Raw genomic sequence first — 9864 nt, 5'->3', positions numbered from 1 at the left:
CGTGGACACATCACAGAAAACAGACCTGTTTTTAGCAAAGTGCCTACCTGTAGATTTTGGCCTCTAGCTCAGCCGCCACCTAGGGAAACCTACCAAACCTGTGCATTTCTGAAAACTAGAGACCTAGGGGAATCCAAGGAGGGGTGACTGGCGGGGCTCGGACCAGGTTCTGTTACCCAGAATCCTTTGCAAACCTCATATTTTGGCTAAAAAAACGCATTTTCCTCACATTTGAGTGACAGAAAGTTCTGGAATCTGAGAGGAGCCACAAATTTCCTTCCACCCAGCGTTCCCCCAAGTCTCCCGATAAAAATGATACCTCACTTGAGTGGGTAGGCCTAGCGCCCGCGACAGGAAACGCCCCAAAGCGCAACGTGGACACCACCAAAATTTTGGAAGAAAACAGAGGTGTTTTTTGCGAAGTGACTACCTGCAGATTTTGGCCTCTAGCTCAGCCGGCACCTAGGGAAACCTACCAAACCTGTACATTTCTGAAAACTAGAGACCTAGGGGAATCCAAGGAGGGGTGACTGGCGGGGCTCGGACCAGGTTCTGTTACCCAGAATCCTTAGCAAAGCTCAAAAATTGGCTAAAAAAACACATGTTCCTCACATTTCTGTGGCAGAAAGTTCTGGAATCTGAGAGGAGCCACAAATTTCCTTCCACCCAGCGTTCCCCCACGTCTCCCGATAAAAATGATACCTCACTTGTGTGGGTAGGCCTAGCGCCCGCGACAGGAAACGCCCCAAAGCGCAACGTGGACACATCACAGAAAACAGACCTGTTTTTAGCAAAGTGCCTACCTGTAGATTTTGGCCTCTAGCTCAGCCGCCACCTAGGGAAACCTACCAAACCTGTGCATTTCTGAAAACTAGAGACCTAGGGGAATCCAAGGAGGGGTGACTGGCGGGGCTCGGACCAGGTTCTGTTACCCAGAATCCTTTGCAAAGCTCAAAAATTGGCTAAAAAAACACATGTTCCTCACATTTCTGTGGCAGAAAGTTCTGGAATCTGAGAGGAGCCACAAATTTCCTTCCACCCAGCGTTCCCCCACGTCTCCCGATAAAAATGATACCTCACTTGTGTGGGTAGGCCTAGCGCCCGCGACAGGAAACGCCCCAAAGCGCAACGTGGACACATCACAGAAAACAGACCTGTTTTTAGCAAAGTGCCTACCTGTAGATTTTGGCCTCTAGCTCAGCCGCCACCTAGGGAAACCTACCAAACCTGTGCATTTCTGAAAACTAGAGACCTAGGGGAATCCAAGGAGGGGTGACTGGCGGGGCTCGGACCAGGTTCTGTTACCCAGAATCCTTTGCAAAGCTCAAAAATTGGCTAAAAAAACACATGTTCCTCACATTTCTGTGGCAGAAAGTTCTGGAATCTGGGAGGAGCCACAAATTTCCTTCCACCCAGCGTTCCCCCAAGTCTCCCGATAAAAATGATACCTCACTTGCGTGGGTAGGCCTAGCGCCCGCGACAGGAAACGCCCCAAAGCGCAACGTGGACACCACCAAAATTTTGGAAGAAAACAGACCTGTTTTTAGCGAAGTGCCTACCTGTAGATTTTGGCCTCTAGCTCAGCCGCCACCTAGGGAAACCTACCAAACCTGTGCATTTCTGAAAACTAGAGACCTAGGGGAATCCAAGGAGGGGTGACTGGCGGGGCTCGGACCAGGTTCTGTTACCCAGAATCCTTTGCAAAGCTCAAAAATTGGCTAAAAAAACACATGTTCCTCACATTTCTGTGGCAGAAAGTTCTGGAATCTGAGAGGAGCCACAAATTTCCTTCCACCCAGCGTTCCCCCACGTCTCCCGATAAAAATGATACCTCACTTGTGTGGGTAGGCCTAGCGCCCGCGACAGGAAACGCCCCAAAGCGCAACGTGGACACATCACAGAAAACAGACCTGTTTTTAGCAAAGTGCCTACCTGTAGATTTTGGCCTGTAGCTCAGCCGCCACCTAGGGAAACCTACCAAACCTGTGCATTTCTGAAAACTAGAGACCTAGGGGAATCCAAGGAGGGGTGACTGGCGGGGCTCGGACCAGGTTCTGTTACCCAGAATCCTTTGCAAAGCTCAAAAATTGGCTAAAAAAACACATGTTCCTCACATTTCTGTGGCAGAAAGTTCTGGAATCTGGGAGGAGCCACAAATTTCCTTCCACCCAGCGTTCCCCCAAGTCTCCCGATAAAAATGATACCTCACTTGCGTGGGTAGGCCTAGCGCCCGTGACAGGAAACGCCCCAAAGCGCAACGTGGACACCACCAAAATTTTGGAAGAAAACAGACCTGTTTTTAGCGAAGTGCCTACCTGTAGATTTTGGCCTGTAGCTCAGCCGCCACCTAGGGAAACCTACCAAACCTGTGCATTTCTGAAAACTAGAGACCTAGGGGAATCCAAGGAGGGGTGACTGGCGGGGCTCGGACCAGGTTCTGTTACCCAGAATCCTTTGCAAAGCTCAAAAATTGGCTAAAAAAACACATGTTCCTCACATTTCTGTGGCAGAAAGTTCTGGAATCTGAGAGGAGCCACAAATTTCCTTCCACCCAGCGTTCCCCCACGTCTCCCGATAAAAATGATACCTCACTTGTGTGGGTAGGCCTAGCGCCCGCGACAGGAAACGCCCCAAAGCGCAACGTGGACACATCACAGAAAACAGACCTGTTTTTAGCAAAGTGCCTACCTGTAGATTTTGGCCTCTAGCTCAGCCGCCACCTAGGGAAACCTACCAAACCTGTGCATTTCTGAAAACTAGAGACCTAGGGGAATCCAAGGAGGGGTGACTGGCGGGGCTCGGACCAGGTTCTGTTACCCAGAATCCTTTGCAAACCTCATATTTTGGCTAAAAAAACGCATTTTCCTCACATTTGAGTGACAGAAAGTTCTGGAATCTGAGAGGAGCCACAAATTTCCTTCCACCCAGCGTTCCCCCAAGTCTCCCGATAAAAATGATACCTCACTTGAGTGGGTAGGCCTAGCGCCCGCGACAGGAAACGCCCCAAAGCGCAACGTGGACACCACCAAAATTTTGGAAGAAAACAGAGGTGTTTTTTGCGAAGTGACTACCTGCAGATTTTGGCCTCTAGCTCAGCCGGCACCTAGGGAAACCTACCAAACCTGTACATTTCTGAAAACTAGAGACCTAGGGGAATCCAAGGAGGGGTGACTGGCGGGGCTCGGACCAGGTTCTGTTACCCAGAATCCTTAGCAAAGCTCAAAAATTGGCTAAAAAAACACATGTTCCTCACATTTCTGTGGCAGAAAGTTCTGGAATCTGAGAGGAGCCACAAATTTCCTTCCACCCAGCGTTCCCCCACGTCTCCCGATAAAAATGATACCTCACTTGTGTGGGTAGGCCTAGCGCCCGCGACAGGAAACGCCCCAAAGCGCAACGTGGACACATCACAGAAAACAGACCTGTTTTTAGCAAAGTGCCTACCTGTAGATTTTGGCCTCTAGCTCAGCCGCCACCTAGGGAAACCTACCAAACCTGTGCATTTCTGAAAACTAGAGACCTAGGGGAATCCAAGGAGGGGTGACTGGCGGGGCTCGGACCAGGTTCTGTTACCCAGAATCCTTTGCAAAGCTCAAAAATTGGCTAAAAAAACACATGTTCCTCACATTTCTGTGGCAGAAAGTTCTGGAATCTGAGAGGAGCCACAAATTTCCTTCCACCCAGCGTTCCCCCACGTCTCCCGATAAAAATGATACCTCACTTGTGTGGGTAGGCCTAGCGCCCGCGACAGGAAACGCCCCAAAGCGCAACGTGGACACATCACAGAAAACAGACCTGTTTTTAGCAAAGTGCCTACCTGTAGATTTTGGCCTCTAGCTCAGCCGCCACCTAGGGAAACCTACCAAACCTGTGCATTTCTGAAAACTAGAGACCTAGGGGAATCCAAGGAGGGGTGACTGGCGGGGCTCGGACCAGGTTCTGTTACCCAGAATCCTTTGCAAAGCTCAAAAATTGGCTAAAAAAACACATGTTCCTCACATTTCTGTGGCAGAAAGTTCTGGAATCTGGGAGGAGCCACAAATTTCCTTCCACCCAGCGTTCCCCCAAGTCTCCCGATAAAAATGATACCTCACTTGCGTGGGTAGGCCTAGCGCCCGCGACAGGAAACGCCCCAAAGCGCAACGTGGACACCACCAAAATTTTGGAAGAAAACAGACCTGTTTTTAGCGAAGTGCCTACCTGTAGATTTTGGCCTGTAGCTCAGCCGCCACCTAGGGAAACCTACCAAACCTGTGCATTTCTGAAAACTAGAGACCTAGGGGAATCCAAGGAGGGGTGACTGGCGGGGCTCGGACCAGGTTCTGTTACCCAGAATCCTTTGCAAAGCTCAAAAATTGGCTAAAAAAACACATGTTCCTCACATTTCTGTGGCAGAAAGTTCTGGAATCTGAGAGGAGCCACAAATTTCCTTCCACCCAGCGTTCCCCCACGTCTCCCGATAAAAATGATACCTCACTTGTGTGGGTAGGCCTAGCGCCCGCGACAGGAAACGCCCCAAAGCGCAACGTGGACACATCACAGAAAACAGACCTGTTTTTAGCAAAGTGCCTACCTGTAGATTTTGGCCTCTAGCTCAGCCGCCACCTAGGGAAACCTACCAAACCTGTGCATTTCTGAAAACTAGAGACCTAGGGGAATCCAAGGAGGGGTGACTGGCGGGGCTCGGACCAGGTTCTGTTACCCAGAATCCTTTGCAAACCTCATATTTTGGCTAAAAAAACGCATTTTCCTCACATTTGAGTGACAGAAAGTTCTGGAATCTGAGAGGAGCCACAAATTTCCTTCCACCCAGCGTTCCCCCAAGTCTCCCGATAAAAATGATACCTCACTTGAGTGGGTAGGCCTAGCGCCCGCGACAGGAAACGCCCCAAAGCGCAACGTGGACACCACCAAAATTTTGGAAGAAAACAGAGGTGTTTTTTGCGAAGTGACTACCTGCAGATTTTGGCCTCTAGCTCAGCCGGCACCTAGGGAAACCTACCAAACCTGTACATTTCTGAAAACTAGAGACCTAGGGGAATCCAAGGAGGGGTGACTGGCGGGGCTCGGACCAGGTTCTGTTACCCAGAATCCTTAGCAAAGCTCAAAAATTGGCTAAAAAAACACATGTTCCTCACATTTCTGTGGCAGAAAGTTCTGGAATCTGAGAGGAGCCACAAATTTCCTTCCACCCAGCGTTCCCCCACGTCTCCCGATAAAAATGATACCTCACTTGTGTGGGTAGGCCTAGCGCCCGCGACAGGAAACGCCCCAAAGCGCAACGTGGACACATCACAGAAAACAGACCTGTTTTTAGCAAAGTGCCTACCTGTAGATTTTGGCCTCTAGCTCAGCCGCCACCTAGGGAAACCTACCAAACCTGTGCATTTCTGAAAACTAGAGACCTAGGGGAATCCAAGGAGGGGTGACTGGCGGGGCTCGGACCAGGTTCTGTTACCCAGAATCCTTTGCAAAGCTCAAAAATTGGCTAAAAAAACACATGTTCCTCACATTTCTGTGGCAGAAAGTTCTGGAATCTGAGAGGAGCCACAAATTTCCTTCCACCCAGCGTTCCCCCACGTCTCCCGATAAAAATGATACCTCACTTGTGTGGGTAGGCCTAGCGCCCGCGACAGGAAACGCCCCAAAGCGCAACGTGGACACATCACAGAAAACAGACCTGTTTTTAGCAAAGTGCCTACCTGTAGATTTTGGCCTCTAGCTCAGCCGCCACCTAGGGAAACCTACCAAACCTGTGCATTTCTGAAAACTAGAGACCTAGGGGAATCCAAGGAGGGGTGACTGGCGGGGCTCGGACCAGGTTCTGTTACCCAGAATCCTTTGCAAAGCTCAAAAATTGGCTAAAAAAACACATGTTCCTCACATTTCTGTGGCAGAAAGTTCTGGAATCTGGGAGGAGCCACAAATTTCCTTCCACCCAGCGTTCCCCCAAGTCTCCCGATAAAAATGATACCTCACTTGCGTGGGTAGGCCTAGCGCCCGCGACAGGAAACGCCCCAAAGCGCAACGTGGACACCACCAAAATTTTGGAAGAAAACAGACCTGTTTTTAGCGAAGTGCCTACCTGTAGATTTTGGCCTGTAGCTCAGCCGCCACCTAGGGAAACCTACCAAACCTGTGCATTTCTGAAAACTAGAGACCTAGGGGAATCCAAGGAGGGGTGACTGGCGGGGCTCGGACCAGGTTCTGTTACCCAGAATCCTTTGCAAAGCTCAAAAATTGGCTAAAAAAACACATGTTCCTCACATTTCTGTGGCAGAAAGTTCTGGAATCTGAGAGGAGCCACAAATTTCCTTCCACCCAGCGTTCCCCCACGTCTCCCGATAAAAATGATACCTCACTTGTGTGGGTAGGCCTAGCGCCCGCGACAGGAAACGCCCCAAAGCGCAACGTGGACACATCACAGAAAACAGACCTGTTTTTAGCAAAGTGCCTACCTGTAGATTTTGGCCTCTAGCTCAGCCGCCACCTAGGGAAACCTACCAAACCTGTGCATTTCTGAAAACTAGAGACCTAGGGGAATCCAAGGAGGGGTGACTGGCGGGGCTCGGACCAGGTTCTGTTACCCAGAATCCTTTGCAAACCTCATATTTTGGCTAAAAAAACGCATTTTCCTCACATTTGAGTGACAGAAAGTTCTGGAATCTGAGAGGAGCCACAAATTTCCTTCCACCCAGCGTTCCCCCAAGTCTCCCGATAAAAATGATACCTCACTTGAGTGGGTAGGCCTAGCGCCCGCGACAGGAAACGCCCCAAAGCGCAACGTGGACACCACCAAAATTTTGGAAGAAAACAGAGGTGTTTTTTGCGAAGTGACTACCTGCAGATTTTGGCCTCTAGCTCAGCCGGCACCTAGGGAAACCTACCAAACCTGTACATTTCTGAAAACTAGAGACCTAGGGGAATCCAAGGAGGGGTGACTGGCGGGGCTCGGACCAGGTTCTGTTACCCAGAATCCTTAGCAAAGCTCAAAAATTGGCTAAAAAAACACATGTTCCTCACATTTCTGTGGCAGAAAGTTCTGGAATCTGAGAGGAGCCACAAATTTCCTTCCACCCAGCGTTCCCCCACGTCTCCCGATAAAAATGATACCTCACTTGTGTGGGTAGGCCTAGCGCCCGCGACAGGAAACGCCCCAAAGCGCAACGTGGACACATCACAGAAAACAGACCTGTTTTTAGCAAAGTGCCTACCTGTAGATTTTGGCCTCTAGCTCAGCCGCCACCTAGGGAAACCTACCAAACCTGTGCATTTCTGAAAACTAGAGACCTAGGGGAATCCAAGGAGGGGTGACTGGCGGGGCTCGGACCAGGTTCTGTTACCCAGAATCCTTTGCAAAGCTCAAAAATTGGCTAAAAAAACACATGTTCCTCACATTTCTGTGGCAGAAAGTTCTGGAATCTGAGAGGAGCCACAAATTTCCTTCCACCCAGCGTTCCCCCACGTCTCCCGATAAAAATGATACCTCACTTGTGTGGGTAGGCCTAGCGCCCGCGACAGGAAACGCCCCAAAGCGCAACGTGGACACATCACAGAAAACAGACCTGTTTTTAGCAAAGTGCCTACCTGTAGATTTTGGCCTCTAGCTCAGCCGCCACCTAGGGAAACCTACCAAACCTGTGCATTTCTGAAAACTAGAGACCTAGGGGAATCCAAGGAGGGGTGACTGGCGGGGCTCGGACCAGGTTCTGTTACCCAGAATCCTTTGCAAAGCTCAAAAATTGGCTAAAAAAACACATGTTCCTCACATTTCTGTGGCAGAAAGTTCTGGAATCTGGGAGGAGCCACAAATTTCCTTCCACCCAGCGTTCCCCCAAGTCTCCCGATAAAAATGATACCTCACTTGCGTGGGTAGGCCTAGCGCCCGCGACAGGAAACGCCCCAAAGCGCAACGTGGACACCACCAAAATTTTGGAAGAAAACAGACCTGTTTTTAGCGAAGTGCCTACCTGTAGATTTTGGCCTGTAGCTCAGCCGCCACCTAGGGAAACCTACCAAACCTGTGCATTTCTGAAAACTAGAGACCTAGGGGAATCCAAGGAGGGGTGACTGGCGGGGCTCGGACCAGGTTCTGTTACCCAGAATCCTTTGCAAAGCTCAAAAATTGGCTAAAAAAACACATGTTCCTCACATTTCTGTGGCAGAAAGTTCTGGAATCTGAGAGGAGCCACAAATTTCCTTCCACCCAGCGTTCCCCCACGTCTCCCGATAAAAATGATACCTCACTTGTGTGGGTAGGCCTAGCGCCCGCGACAGGAAACGCCCCAAAGCGCAACGTGGACACATCACAGAAAACAGACCTGTTTTTAGCAAAGTGCCTACCTGTAGATTTTGGCCTGTAGCTCAGCCGCCACCTAGGGAAACCTACCAAACCTGTGCATTTCTGAAAACTAGAGACCTAGGGGAATCCAAGGAGGGGTGACTGGCGGGGCTCGGACCAGGTTCTGTTACCCAGAATCCTTTGCAAAACTCAAAAATTGGCTAAAAAAACACATGTTCCTCACATTTCTGTGGCAGAAAGTTCTGGAATCTGGGAGGAGCCACAAATTTCCTTCCACCCAGCGTTCCCCCAAGTCTCCCGATAAAAATGATACCTCACTTGCGTGGGTAGGCCTAGCGCCCGCGACAGGAAACGCCCCAAAGCGCAACGTGGACACCACCAAAATTTTGGAAGAAAACAGACCTGTTTTTAGCGAAGTGCCTACCTGTAGATTTTGGCCTGTAGCTCAGCCGCCACCTAGGGAAACCTACCAAACCTGTGCATTTCTGAAAACTAGAGACCTAGGGGAATCCAAGGAGGGGTGACTGGCGGGGCTCGGACCAGGTTCTGTTACCCAGAATCCTTTGCAAAGCTAAAAAATTGGCTAAAAAAACACATGTTCCTCACATTTCTGTGGCAGAAAGTTCTGGAATCTGAGAGGAGCCACAAATTTCCTTCCACCCACCGTTCCCCCACGTCTCCCGATAAAAATGATACCTCACTTGTGTGGGTAGGCCTAGCGCCCGCGACAGGAAACGCCCCAAAGCGCAACGTGGACACATCACAGAAAACAGACCTGTTTTTAGCAAAGTGCCTACCTGTAGATTTTGGCCTGTAGCTCAGCCGCCACCTAGGGAAACCTACCAAACCTGTGCATTTCTGAAAACTAGAGACCTAGGGGAATCCAAGGAGGGGTGACTGGCGGGGCTCGGACCAGGTTCTGTTACCCAGAATCCTTTGCAAAGCTCAAAAATTGGCTAAAAAAACACATGTTCCTCACATTTCTGTGGCAGAAAGTTCTGGAATCTGGGAGGAGCCACAAATTTCCTTCCACCCAGCGTTTCCCCAAGTCTCCCGATAAAAATGATACCTCACTTGCGTGGGTAGGCCTAGCGCCCGCGACAGGAAACGCCCCAAAGCGCAACGTGGACACCACCAAAATTTTGGAAGAAAACAGACCTGTTTTTAGCGAAGTGCCTACCTGTAGATTTTGGCCTGTAGCTCAGCCGCCACCTAGGGAAACCTACCAAACCTGTGCATTTCTGAAAACTAGAGACCTAGGGGAATCCAAGGAGGGGTGACTGGCGGGGCTCGGACCAGGTTCTGTTACCCAGAATCCTTTGCAAAGCTCAAAAATTGGCTAAAAAAACACATGTTCCTCACATTTCTGTGGCAGAAAGTTCTGGAATCTGAGAGGAGCCACAAATTTCCTTCCACCCAGCGTTCCCCCACGTCTCCCGATAAAAATGATACCTCACTTGTGTGGGTAGGCCTAGCGCCCGCGACAGGAAACGCCCCAAAGCGCAACGTGGACACATCACAGAAAACAGACCTGTTTTTAGCAAAGTGCCTACCTGTAGATT

Source organism: Pleurodeles waltl, chromosome 4_2, assembly GCF_031143425.1.
Source record: "Pleurodeles waltl isolate 20211129_DDA chromosome 4_2, aPleWal1.hap1.20221129, whole genome shotgun sequence".
NCBI lineage: Eukaryota > Metazoa > Chordata > Amphibia > Caudata > Salamandridae > Pleurodeles > Pleurodeles waltl.
This window is presented reverse-complemented; position numbering follows the sequence as displayed.